The sequence below is a fragment of the Peromyscus leucopus genome, chromosome 4 (assembly GCF_004664715.2).
Source record: "Peromyscus leucopus breed LL Stock chromosome 4, UCI_PerLeu_2.1, whole genome shotgun sequence".
Lineage (NCBI taxonomy): Eukaryota > Metazoa > Chordata > Mammalia > Rodentia > Cricetidae > Peromyscus > Peromyscus leucopus.
The window spans coordinates 124,793,233-124,807,928 of NC_051066.1; positions in this window are offsets into that span (position 1 = coordinate 124,793,233).

Here is a 14,696-nt window from a genome sequence, read left to right on the forward strand (position 1 = left end):
GTGCCACCATTTTCTGGCCTCTATATCTAGTAGCTGTTCTGTTCTCTGACCCCAGATAAGTTTATTAGGGTGCATGATATTTTGGGGAACACAATATCACCACATTGCTATGATTCACTGGTCAGCAAGCTGAGCTTAATATGTATACATAAGCTTCAGGTACCATTGAAAAACCCTGTCTCAAAAAACAAGGCAGACAGTACATGAAAAACTACACCCAGGCTTGACTACCAGCTTCCACTTGCGTACATATGTACCCACTCACACATGAACATGCACCAACTATTTATTTATTTATTTATCCATCTATATTTATTTATTTATTTATTAAATAAAGAATAGAAGAGAAAGGGATGGGAAGGGATGCAAGAAGGAAATGTGCCCATGAAAGCCAGGCTCCCTCCTGGGTGTGTGGCTCTGACAAGGGCCTTCCAAATGCTCTAAGTCCGTCCACCAGGTCTATGTGGCTGACCATGGGAAAAGGTTCACTATGAGAGGCCTGGTCATCCATTCTTTCCCGTCCGACAGAGAAACAAGTAAGAAGCTTCCTTTCCATTCTCCCTCCAATCTCATCATCCTAGTCAAGAACTTGATGCTGTGACAGTAGTTCTGACTCAGTGGCAATTCCTGCTCTTGCTCCTGAACCTCCCAGGCCCCAGGAGGGGGATGAGCTGGATACTGAAACATACTTTCTCATCACCTAGGCTACCTATGGGAGGACCACGCTTGGAAGGCACTGTGTCTCTAAGGGCCTGTCGCTGATAGTCTGTGCTTACTCTTTGGTACTTTGAAGAACATCACCAAGCAGCATAGACATTTTCTGGGACATTGTAGTCTGAAGAGCACCAGTTAGAGTGGGGTCGTTTAAGTCATTTCCCTCATCACCCTGACTCCAGCTTGCCACCTGACTGCTCTTTGAATCAGGTTAAAAATCTCAGATGAATTATCTGTCCTTAGCCAGTGGCTGAGAGCAACGAGACTGGGCTATTTGGGTATTTCCAAACAGACATTGGCCTCCATTTGATTAATTGCTACATAAAACCCTGAGCCCACTGCTGGACTGTTAGAACAGCTAGAGCAAACACCCTGCTCCAGACAAAACTCTCAGAGATGGGCCCAAGCTATGGCCACCACTTTCCACAGGGTTCTTGGTCCCAGAGCCATGCAGATGACAGAAATGGAGACTTACAAAAGACACATTTGAAGTCACTCCATACAGCCACTCCTCACTCCAGGAGAGCCCTGAACTTGTCCCAAGTCACCCAAAACAGGACAGGATCCTATCTAACACAAGAACATCCAGAGCTTGGTAGTCCATAAGCACCAGGACAGTGTCAGTGTGATGCCAGAAAGTGGGACAGGAGTTAGGCAGGGGGGATGGAGGATAAGGACTATTCAGGAACATGATGGCAGCCAGAGACCTACAGGTAAGACAGTGCATAAAAACATTTTCTATATAATGCAACCCTCTGCCACCTGCCACAAAGACACTCCCACAGGAGGCCCTCATGGACTAGAGTCAACTTACCCAATTCCAAGTCCCGCAGGCAGTTTGTCAGCCTCCTGCAGGCTTCAGTTCAGAAACCATGGTTCAAGAAATTTTTTAAAGCAATGTTTGCCTATAGCATGAGATCTCAAGAATAGTATTTCTAGTTAAAGAGAAGGCTGTGAGCAGCTGTCCTTTCCCTGGAACCGGGATACAGGGCACAGTAAGGGATGATCTGTAACTGGCCTGGCCTGATCTCTTAGCTCACAACTGAGGACATCTATGTAACCACACATTATACCTTTCCCCCAGCTATCCTCTCAGATATGCAGTCCATACTCACTTCACTCTGTGCAGTTTATCTTGTAGCTACATCTTCTTCTGAATCAAGGCATGTATTTTTAATTTTTATCTCCCCCTCCCTCTCCATCTTGATGATTTTTTTAAATAGGAGGGTAGTGCTATATTGAAAGAATGTTTTAAGTCTGTTTCACAGGGTTGCTTGTGTGTGTGTGTGTGTGTGTGTGTGTGTGTGTGTGTGTGTGTGTGTGTGTGTCAGTAGCAGAGTCCATGCCTAACACATGTACTTCTCAGGGTTTGATTCCAGAGCTGATTCATACACATTGTTTAGTTTTTCCTGAGTCTTGGACTATTTCCCAAAGTCTTTTTTATCTCTCCCAAAGGGCAGGTGGCACTCACTATGGGCACTGGTCAGCCTTGTCCACTGAGTTCCACTTTTCTGGAGACTGCTAACTCACTTGAAACCCTGTGTGCTGTGAGCTGCGCAGGCTGTGAATCAGAGCCACTGGCCACCCAGGGACAGAGGTGCCTCTTGCTCTAACATGTGTCTGGACGAGGCAGCAAAGGTTTCCTCAAGGGCATCTTAGTTCATCCAAAAGGGGACACTCAGAAATGCTGTATTTCTTCCCAGGTCCAATCGAGGACAAACTGTTAGAACGTATCACTCTCAGGAAGCACTAAGTGGAGCCTGTGCGTGCGAGGACAAGGGGCCTTCTGTCCTGCACTGTCGTATACCATGTGTCAGCAGTAACGGTGCTTCACAGAGTAGACAATCCATAAATACAGTCACTTCCTCCCCAAAAGATATTAAGTGAAAAAAAATCCAGGAACAAACAATTCATCTGTTTTAAGTAGCATTGCTGTGATTAGTCTGTCTGCTTAGCTAATGGAACCTCATATTATGGCTATTCAAAAGGTAAATTTTTATAGATATGGATATAGAGGAGAAAACATCATCTCTCTGAGATTTGGTGCTACCCATGGTTTCAGATCTCTCATCAAGGTCTTGGGATTCCCCCCACAGATGGCAGGGCTATATTTGCCAAATTACTGTTTGTTATTAGGCAAGTCACTTGACTTCTCTCAGCCTGCATTTCAACAAAATGGAGACTAATTTGGGGTCCCTGCCAGCATTGCCCAAAGGGATTAAAAGTGATTCCCACAAGATGCTTTGCCACATCCACACAGTACTGAAAGGGACACAGGATTGTTATCTTTGTTACTCATACCCAAAAGCTGGCAACCAGTGCCCAGAAAAGTGCCCTCCGCCCCAACAAACCACACCTCCACTGACCCCAGGGCACCTTCAGTTACAGCCATATGTCTTTACTCAGAAGGGAAGGCGGCTGTATGGGTGGAGCAGGGGGAGGAATTCCTGCTCTGTCTCTGCACTGAGATAGAAGTTCAAGTCCAGAGGGCAGTGGGGGAAAGGTCAGCTACCACACTGGGCCTTCTACACGACATTCTGGGGACCACTGTGTTTCTGCAGGCCATAAGCAAAGGAGGATCTACCCACTAGTCCCTGGCGGAGAAACCTCCTCAGCCATTGAGCTGGAACCCTGTTCCAGGTCCTTCACAGCTCTGTCTCTCTTAGGAAACATTAGGCTGTGGATACTCACCAGCAGACATGGAAGCAACTTGGGGAAACTCACCTTGTACTGGTGCCAACAGTTTGGAAGAACATAGCAATGACATTCAAAAATTAGGGACACATACATTACACAAATATCCAATACCACCCTTTGACAATGTTTGTGTTCTAATAAAGACTTATAACCTTAAAAACAGAAGTCACGTTTTCTCTATCTCCAGTGTTTCACTTTGGTATCAGAAGCTGAGAAGGGCTAAGCTGTTGTATTTCTCACAGTGACAGGGTTTTCATGTGGGCTGTTTTACTATTCCAGCCAGCATTCATGGCTCCTGAAGGCTGCCCCTCACCCCCGCCCCCGCTCCGCCCCATAGCTGGATCTTCCAAGAGTAAGCATCAGAGAAAGTGGCTGGTAGATGCACTCATCTTTCATCCCTCCATGCACTGCCTTTAGTCTGAAATCAAAGTCTGAGGGCAAGGTCAAAGGAAGGGGCTTAGTGTGACATTTCCCTTCCCTGGGTTGAAGTCATTAGTGACAGGGAAACAGGAAAGGGGCAACGCCTTGTTTGGAGAAGGGAAATGCAGAGGAAGTGTGGGCAGGGTGGAGGGAACATGAGCTCCCTGAAGGGGACTGACTACTCAGGAGATCCCTCCTAGCTCAGGGGAGACGCCAGCTGGAGGTGGGGTAGGCAGCCAGGCCTGACTAGGGGGAGAAAGGGGGTGGCCACTCCCAGGATTGTACTGTAAGGACAATTTTCAGGAGACATTGTTGGCCTTTCCACTGGACACAAAATGCAAGCCTAGGATCCCCACACATCTTGGCCCTGGGTTTTCCATCCAGGCTCAACTCACAATGACTGAGATGAAGTTCTCTCCACAAATCACAGGGAGTCTGGCAAATCTGGTGAGTGTCAAGTGGTGTCCCCAGGAGGCCATGGCCTCCCCAATCAGCAGCATTGATTGGATGGGGCTCAATGTACTGGGGCCTGCCTTGAATAGATGACAGAGCTTCTCTTGTTAGCACTTCTTTCTGCAGCAGGGTTCACTGAGAAATTTCAAGCAGAGAGAAGACTTTTTTCCCTAGCCTGGACATGACACCTCTTAAAGGTAATGAGTATAATGCCTTTGCCAATGTGGAGAAAAGAAATGGGATAAAACTGAACTGAAATCAGTCTGTGGGATGGATAGACAAGAGGGCTTTCTTGGCTGCATGCATGCATTTGCATGATGTGATGGATACTTCCAGCTGTTCTCTTCAAAATGTGTGTGTGTGTGTGTGTGTGTGTGTGTGTGTGTGTGTGTGTTAGAAATCAAACAAAGGGCACTAGTAGCCCCTCTGAGGTCTGATCCCTCACTTTGCATGGATGTGAATTACCCACATATAAACTAGAGCTTCCTGTGGCCCAGCACACAGAGTAGGTCAGAGAAGCACAATCCCAAAGCATAAATATGAAAGGTTAATTGCAGTTTTCACTCCCATGCCTGAGACTAGACTAAATTTCAAACCACAGCAACACTGTGCATTCCAAATCTCCCTGCATTATTCTCCTATCCTTTACCTCTGCAGTCTCTCACTCGAGATGACAAAAAGTCACTCACACATCCAGTCTTTGGGTGTTTCCTTCTTAGCCTTGTCTGTGTTATATGGGCAATTTACAGACTGGAAACTGACCCACCTTTTTTTGTGTATGACATGAACTCTTCCAAACAGAGGTAGTTATGTGGCTCAGTGGGTAAAAATGATTATTGGGCAAGTTGGATTACCTGAGTTTGAGCCCCAGGACCCATGTGAAGATAAAAGGAAAGAATCAACTCCACAGAGTTGTCCTCAGACACACCATACATACATGCAGACAGACAGACAGACAGACAGACACACACACACACACACACACACACACACACACACACAAAAGCAACAACAACAATAATATTAAATAATTAAATAACAAAAAAAGGACTCAGAGCTGATCCAAGAGGCAAGACTCTCCTTCCCACCCTGCCTTTTGCGCACAGTCTTGTCTTTACCCCCTCAATGAATTCTGCATACCTATCCTAACTGCCCAACATCAAGCTCCCCAGGAGCAAGCTAGGGATGAGGCTGAGCTGTGACCCTCAGTGCTCTGTGCAAGACATTGGGTGAGGCCATGAAGAGCAGGTCAAGAAATTTGGGGAACTTGTTTTTCATGTGAGTCAGTCTGTCATAGTACTTCCCATTTCAAGCAGCGTAGACTTCTGCAAAGTCAAGTCTATGGTGAAGTGTTCAAGCCAGGGCAATACAACTCACAGTCAGACCCCTGTACACAAAGACCCCTATTTTCCTGGGGTGAAGGCCATTTTCTGGGCCATCTCTGAGATTCCCCTGAGCTAACAATCGTCATGTTTCTCCCAGACCTCGGGTTGTCTGGTAGACCTAGGCAGGGTCTTTGCCTGTGGACATTCATAGAAAGGGCTTTGCTACCTGTCAACTTCTTCAAAGCATCCGTGGTCTTCATGCCACCTCTGCTGGTACTGTGATACCCTGTGGCTGCAAACTCCTTGCCATTACTTCACAACTGAAGCATCCACTCTGTGCAGACCATAAGGGATCCCCAAAGAAAATACTCAGAGTATGACTATGCAGTTCCAGCATGCTTGAGCAATGCCAGGACGTGAGTAAATGAGGATACAAAAACCTGACATACATTGCTGTCTTTCTAATCCTCAGAGGGAGATGGCAGCACTCCAGGTGTCTTGGCTCCCTCCCCAAGGGAACTCACATGGGTGTCTCCCCTAATAAATCTGTGCGCTTGTGATCTCCACCGTTGCATTTATTTGGTTCACTCTTTGTGTTGGTCAGTTTTCTATGACTGTAACAAATACCTCAGATATTGGATGTATTAATAGAAAAGGTTTATTTGTCTCTGCTTGGGAACTTTCAGCACATGATTAGTTGGCGCCATTGCTTTGGGGAAGGAGAATATGGATGGGAAGAACAAAGGCACTCATATCATGGTAGGAAATGAAAGAAAAAAAGAAGGGAGCAGGGCCCCACAATCACCTACAATGTTAGGCCTCCTGTAGCCAGAAGACCTCTCACTAGGTTCCATTTCCTCAATGTTCCACCACCTTCCAGAAGCACCATTGTGAGACCAGGCCTTTAGAGTCATTCCAAATCCATACTACAGCATGTATTCCTGGAGTCCCTCCACTGAGCTGGCACAGAACAGAAATCCATTAAATAATACTTTGAGTGATTCTGTAAGCCACAGGACATGGGCCCTACAGACCCCGTCCTTAAGGAATTCACTCTTGGTCTGCTGGAAGCAGAGTAATACACAGCATTGATAAAATAATAGGGAATTCAAAGAGGACCTCCAGTGTGGACAAGGCTTCAGGCATGAATCACAAGACAGCAGTGGTAGTTCTATAGTTTAAGCCTCCAAGGTAGATATAAATGAGGCCAGGATTTCTCAAAGCCAAGGAGACAAAGAGCCCAGATGCATCTACCCAGCAGTTGAGCCCGGGCTTTTTACATTCAAGAGGGGGAATCCCTGGGAGCAACACCTCACCCCCTAGCATCACCTGTGTGGATCACACTTGTTATCTATAAGAAGTCCAGCAATGCTACGATGAGGTCTGCCCACCACCTGGCAGTGCTCTGCATCCCTGATGGACCTTAAGATCTGGAATCCCCAAGGACACCACAAAAACACAGCCCACAAGATCAGCTGACCAGGGCTCACAGGAGTTCACAGTGATCAGGGAGCCTGCAGGGGTCTGACCTAGGTCCTTTGCATATATGTTATGGCTGAGTAACTTGGTGTTCTTGTGGGATTACTAATAGTGGAAGTGGGGCCTGTCTCTGACTCTTTTGCCTACTTGTGGGACTCTTTCCTTCCTACTGGGTTGCCTTGTCCAGCTTTGATGTGATGGTATGTGCCTGGTCTTATTGTAGCATGTTATGCCATGTTTGGTTGATATCCCTGAGAGGTCTGTTCTTTTCTGAGGGGAGGCGGAGGGGGGCTATGAATCTGGGGGAGAAGGGAGGTAGGAGTTAGATACTAGGGGAGGGAAGGAAGGGAAAACTGTGGTCAGGACATAATACTTGAGATAAGAATTTGAGAGGGGGGGAGAGAGAGAGATCTGGAACCCCAAAGTGTCACAAGAGCAGAATAACTTGGGGCCTACTGTCTGTCTGTCAAGACGTAGACAGTGTCCTGCTGTCCTACTGTCAGACATGGGCAGTGGCCTGCTATCTGTCTATCACAGACATGAACAGTAGAAGGGTTAGGGGAGGAGCTTTGAGCCTCGGAGTGTGGCTGGCTGCTATCACACTCCTTCAGACATCAGGATGGACCCTAGCTTGGACAGAACCTGGATTTATGGTAAACATAGCTACATAGAAGGAGGTGGCAGGCTCCTGACTGGGGATACTTCCACTTCCAGCCTGTCCCTGCTTTGGAAGGAAGCCATAATTTGCAGTGCCCTTAGGGATATCTACCCTGTCTTAGTTCCTGCCAGTCCCCTTTCACTGGGTGTTTTCAGCAGCCTGGAGAGATCTGGGCAGCAAAGAAGCCAACCATGCCCTCTGCTGGCAGAGCCTTGCTCAAACCTGAAAGCCAGTCTGTAAGAATTAGATTCTTCTGCACATTTTCTCCCTCTAGGGCTTGGTCCTTCAGTGCTCATCCTCTTGAGGCATATCTACAGGGCCTATGTCCTGTGGCTTACAGAATCACTCAACATATTATTTAATGGATTTCTGTTCTGTGCCAGCTCAGTGGAGGGACCCCAGGATGGCATTCTGTAGTACGGATTTGGAGTGACTCCAAGGAAAGAGTTGTCTAAGAGGCAGGAGGCAGCCCCTTTGCAGTTTTGCAGACAGCTGGTCCAGGCAGGTATTCTGCATTCCAGCCATGGAAGGGTGGGCTGTGAATGCCTGACACACAGGGGCCGTGTTTGTCAAGCACCATTCATTTCCTGTACAGCAGGCCCACATACCGCAAAGGAACCCAGAGGCACACGTGTACCCTTTAGCTTTGAAATTACCCTTGTGTCCATTCGTAAGCCTCTAAGGAAAAAACCACTTTGATCCTTTGTGGCCAGAACTGACCTTTTTCTAAAACAGTATTCCCCAGTCAGAGCCTTCCTTTATCCATCTAATTGGGCTCATAATAAATGTATTTGGCAGTTTTCAAAAGATAGATCCAGCCTTCCAGGACAGAGACAGAGTTGTAAGGAGAACACTGAACAGACAAAGCCACAAATCTGACAGGAAGTTTTAAAGGGAGCCCGAGACACATTGTTGGAGAAACATTGTTGTAAAAGCTACCCCAAGTTTGCATCTCTGATGAGGTCAGGTGTGAAACCTCATATAATCCTGAGCTAGCAGCCCAGTGGATGGCATAGACAGACACAATTCAGCTAAAGCACATGTGAAGACCAGCCCCACAGACAAAAAAAAAAATACATATATATGTGTCAGTGTGAAACATCTGGACACTAGGGGCCAAGGACAGGACCCAGTCAGTACATGAGCCCATTCTTGATTCAACAGCAGAAGTAACATTGTTAGATCCTGCCAGATGCCTTTGAAAAGATTTCTCTTCCACCTGTGTGGAGATGAGGTAAGGGAGCTGGTAACAGAGAACAGGAAGAGCAAAGAAGAAGCCCCACACACAGCCTAGGGAAGGGCAGTTGGAGGCAAGGAGAGCAAAGCCTCAGCAACTGTGTCTTAGAAATGACGCATTGGTGGCAGCTGTCACCTTTCATGGCAAAGCCAGAATCTCGGCCTCTTCTATACACTGTATCCACCTGGAAAGCTTTGGAAAGGATCCGGCTTCTAATGCCTAGCCGCCTGTATTTAACCCACATTCTTCTGACATAACTGAGGCTCGAGAACTATGGCCTCTTCAAAGTTCTTCTGATGTGGGCTTGGAGGCACCTTCAGCCTGAGAGGTCCCTTCAGGGACAGTCTGGCAACAGGGGCAGGAGTCTTCATGGCCAAGACAAAACAAAGCTAAGCTGGGGACCTCAGAATGGCAGATAATTTATTGTTTCCTTGCTTCTTCTCTGGCTCACACCAGGCTGAAGAAGAGGAAGAAAAATCCCAAGCCAGCCCCTTCCAGCATCCATCCTGGGGAAACGGCCTGGGCCTGGGCTAGGTTTAGGTGGTGTAGCAAGACACCTATCATTGTCACACTATAGGAAATGGTGAGGCATGAACTGACAGTGGCCTGTCGTGAGTGAAGGGGTGCATTTACCTTACAGAAACACATCCTGTGCTAAGATCATGTTGACATGGCAGAGAGGACCACCTCCCTGCTAGCAGGAATTACAGGCTGCACTCAGGCAGGGCTAGGAGTAGGGCCCTGGTTTCCAGTATTTTCTGCCTCTGTCAGCTCTATTCATTCGGGATGTTTTCCAGGAGAAACGGCCTCCATCCACTGTGAGAAAGTGCACACACATTCCTGAGATATCTGATGAACAAATATTGTTTCGTGATCCGTCCTGCCAGCCACATTGTGTGGGTGTGGTTCGGTTTCCCCTCTTCTGTTAGGGGGATGGCCTAGCTGGGCTGCCATCTGTCCCCTCCTCTGCTCCTCTCTGCTTATCTCCTTCCCCTTCCCTCCTGTACTTCTGTCTTTGGGCTCCGTATCTCTCTCCACTGAAATGTTCCGCCTCAAAAAGGAATAAAGTTGTTTGTCAGCAGGTGTCAGGGAGAAGGAGATGTGGGCAGGAAAGGGGAGAGAAGAAAGAGGAAGATAGAAAAAAATTAAATTCAAACTGACCTTTACCAAAAAGGGGGAAATGCCTTCTAGAGTGGTGACTGGGTTCGTCCCACCAGGAGGATGGGGGCTGTTGGGGAAAATGCTCCTGGTGGGCTCAGTAGCCCCATAGGAGTTCTAGAACATTCCCATAGCTCCTACTGTCCTCAATCTTGGTGATCACAGCCTGTGCCTAATTTCAGGTTCAGCCACCCATTTCAATACACCAATTCAAAGAACCGAATTAGTAGTGTAGAAAGCAGAAAGGGGAGATTTATTCAATGTGGCCACATTGGAGAAAGGGACAAAGAGATCCAACACATCCTCCAAGCCTGTATTTAGTTTCCTGAAGTTTAAATACAGGATCAAGGATATGTACATCTAAGCACAGCTAAGCAGTCCTGGTTAACGTGTGGTCCCAATCACCTTTGGCCCATCATCATCTGGGATTTAGTCTCCTGCAAGGTGGTCTGACAAGTTGTTAGAACTTTGTGCACTCTCTTTTGAGAGACACTTGCCCCTCTGGCTGGGTCTCTTTCCTTCTTCTAGCATGAGATTCCTAAAGAAATTCCCAGTTCTTTGGGTACATTGCTTCAACATTCTGAGAGACACAAGCATCTCTTTAGAATATATTCATTTCTGCCAGACTGGTTACACTAACTTCTAGCAGAACCTCTTATTCCTCATTCCTAGCAGACCTGTGTCTTCAAAAGCCATCCAAGTACCTCATGTGTTCAGCATGAGCATGCTCACAGGCCCTAGCAATGTCTAAGTGGCCACCAGCAATTTGTAGCCCAGGACAGACCATATTAAAGCAGCCACCAAGGAGGGAAAAGCATTTATGGATGGGTTACCTGGTGACTGCCCAGGCTGAAGATGGTGACAAGCAGGTAAGATTACTACAGGCTCTTCCAAGAACCTCTTGGGGGTAATGACCAAAAATACAAAAACCCAAAGAAGGTACATCACCACTCATAAAGCATAACCAGAAGCTTTGGACCTGCCTGGTCTGTGGGACTTACTGGACCATGTCTAGGATGAGTGATAGGCTCAGAAGGCTCACTCAGGAAAAGCAGACATCAGTAAGTATGCTTATTTACTGAGGATGAAATGTCTGCTTTAATATATCGCAGAACAATATTTGTGAGCCGCGCCGTACTTTACAAATGTACTTACATTTCGCATCTTCAGCCATGTGGAAAATTTCCCACATAACCTAAGGATGCCAAACAATGGGACTTGAGTCAGCATATACTCTGATCTGGCTCTGTTTTATCTCTACTTTATGTATGGAATGCTGCAGGAATAAGAGCCAACACTCACTCAGTAACTCTTGAGCACAACATGTGCCAGGCAAGCTCTGCTGTGGATGTTGTGACACAGAGAATAGAGACAGAGCTCCATGTACACGGATTTTTGTTCTAGTGGGGGCGGTTCAGATAACCACAAGCAAACACTGCACAAGGAAAGGGTTCTTCCTCCCCAAACTAGTCTAAAATGGTGTTCTGTGGTAGGGACTGTGTAGACTGTCTCCTTGGACAGGGTGTTCAGAAACGGGGTATGCAATGAACTAGGACCTGATGTGAGAATGAGGCTAACTGCAAAGATCCTGAGCAGGACCTATGGCTAGGGTGATCAGAGAATTCAAGGAACCCAGAGGCTAATGGGGCTGAGTGGTAAAGAACAAAAAGGAAGTCAGTATGCTAAAGCAGAACAATAGCAGAGTCCACCAAGACTTATGTTTATGCAGCAGGAGGCAGATTCCAGCGTCCTTACGGTTGATGATGAACTAGAGGGATGACAGTATGCCTGAGCCAGCAATGGTGTGCTGTGAATTCTGGTGTGGAAAACCTATACTAGCAACTCTATGGGGACAGATTATAACAAAAGAAATGCCCAAGCTTATACTTAACCTGTCTTTGAAACCAAAATGTTATTGAATGTCAGCCCTGTTTGGTGATCAATAAAGATCTTTGGAGAATAGTACCAAGAATGTAAACTGGTGCGGCCATTGTGCAACCAGTGTGGACGTTCCTCAAAACATTAAATATACAACCATCATGGGATCCATCTATAGCAGTACGAAATGACTCCAGGTCACCATACCTCAAAGATACCTTCACATCCATGTTTGCTGAGGCACTAGTCACTATAATCAAGCTATCAAACCAACCTAGATGTTAACTAAGGGACCAAGAAGTACATTAAAAATGTGGTATACTCATCACAGAAGCCTCTTTTTGTAATAGATGGCAATTAACATAGAGAACCATAACTGGTCATGGCTCATGGAATAAGAGACCATGAAATACTCTGTCCTGTATGAGACATCTGTACCATACCACTCCTCAGAGATTATTGCAGAAGATGACCAAAAAGGCTGTAAGAGCCCAAAGTGGTGGATGACTATAAGAGACTATAAGAAAACAATGTTTTTTAGACACAACAGATGAGCTGCACATATGAATCAACAGCAATTGAGACAGCATGTACTGTCTCAGTACATGTCACAGCAAAAAAAAAAAAGAAAGAAAGAAAGAAAGAAAGAAAGAAAGAAAAAAAAAGCATTTCAAAACAGAGTCCTTCCTGAATAGTACCACCTACTGGGGACCAAGTGTTCAAACCATAAGCCCATGGGGTACATTTCTCACTCAAGCCACATCTAGGTTCACCCTAAGTCAACAGGAAAGAATACCTTTGATTTAGAGAAAATAAGATGTGTGAAGGCTGGAGAGATGGCTCAATAGTTAAGTGCACTTTCTTCACAACCATGAGGACCTGAGTTTTGATCCCAGTATCATATAAAAATCTGGGATGGTCGAAGGCATTCCTGTAACTCTAACACTGTGGGATTTACACAGGAAAATCATTGAGGCTTGATGTTTGTCAGCCTAGTCAAAAATTTGAGCTCCTGGCTCAGGGAAAGATCTTGCCTCAAAGGAATAAAGTGGAGAGGAGTACAAGAGGACACTTGATGCACACAAGCACACACACCATGATCACTGGCACATAAACTCTTATTTTTAAAATAGAAAATCACTTACACTGATGCACTATGAATGACCCTGGTCCAGGAGCACAAACACAGTTATGTAGATACTGAGCCATGTGCTTTCATGGAAGAAGTGGCATGAGCTCTATAGCCACAGAAGAGAGAAGATCATAAATCAACGTGTTTATTGAACATACTGACAGCAGCATAAGGAAAGTGTGATTCAGCAGAGCAAGGCCTCTCTCCTGTAGATGGAGTTGTTACAGCATTCTTGCCTTCAGAATTGATGCAGACTGAAGACCAGCTAAGCACAGCCAACAGTTCTAAAAATTACAGCTCACAGCCACAGAAACATTAGGTCAGATACAGAAGGCACGAAGGTGGCCAGAGATAACTTTGGCTCACAGCCTGCCATGTTCCATCATGAAATAACCACATTCTAGTCAGCCAAGGTCAACAACAATTTTCAGGTGCCTAATACAGATATAGCTTCTTCAAAGAGCTTCAGTCCACAAGCCAATGTCATTAGGTGAGTGACTAAGATTAATCCCATGCAAGGGAGCTCTAAGAAAATGCAAGTTGCAGAGCCATTCTGACCAAGGTTAGGACACTGGAGGAGGCCAGAGCACTGCAGTGAGAAGGGCCTGACCTCCACAGCTCTGGCAAGAGCCTTTGAAAGCAAGAGCATCCCTGCTGAAACTCAAGCAAGATTCATGCCCACAGCAGCAAGAAGGGCAGGTGGCAGGGCATGATGTACAAAGGTGAAATCCCCTGGGCAACATTATTAGTGTGCTATTTCTACTACATTCTAGTTGCTCTGGTTCTCCTTCTAAAATATTCTTATTTTATAAACCCCAATTGAGACATTTTAAAGCAAGCATAAAACATCTGGCATGACTAGACATTATGAACTCTCCTACCAGAGACCAAAGCAATTTGGGACAGAGGACCCTTCAACCTGGTCACCTCAGGAAAACACCCTTCAGAAGGTTTTTTGTTTTGTTTTGGGGTTTTTTGTTTATTTTTGTTGTTGTTTTTTTTTTTTGCTGTATTTCCTGCTTCTTCAATACTTCTAAGTAAGTCAGCAATTCTCCAGTAGACTTGATGCTCTAAAGGAACTTGCTAGCACATTCAAGCCCTTTGTCTCACCCTGCATAGCTCTCAGCAGCAGCAACTGATAAATCAGCTTTGATCTAACACAGAATTCTGAGCAGACTGTCACCTAAAAGAGGCACTCCAGCCAGACCACACCTTTCCCATGCTCAGCTCTGGCTCTGTGCATGATGGTGCTGAAAAGCTCCGCCACTGTGAGAGGACCTAAGGTCTTGAATACCTGATCTCAAGAACTGCTTGGAAGCATGTGTCAGACAAAGGACACAGACTGGCTCAGCAACATCCCCAGCTGAAGGAGTAAATCAACCAACTGTCAGACTCTCAAGATCATGTGTCAGCAACACTAGAAAGGACAAAGGGAGGCAAGCTGGTGATGTGTACCAGTTTAGGTTAGAAGTTGACCCAACATGAGGTTCCTCAGTCAAACTTCTTTAAAAAGTAAATGGCTGTGGTAATATTGTGTTCCCCAAT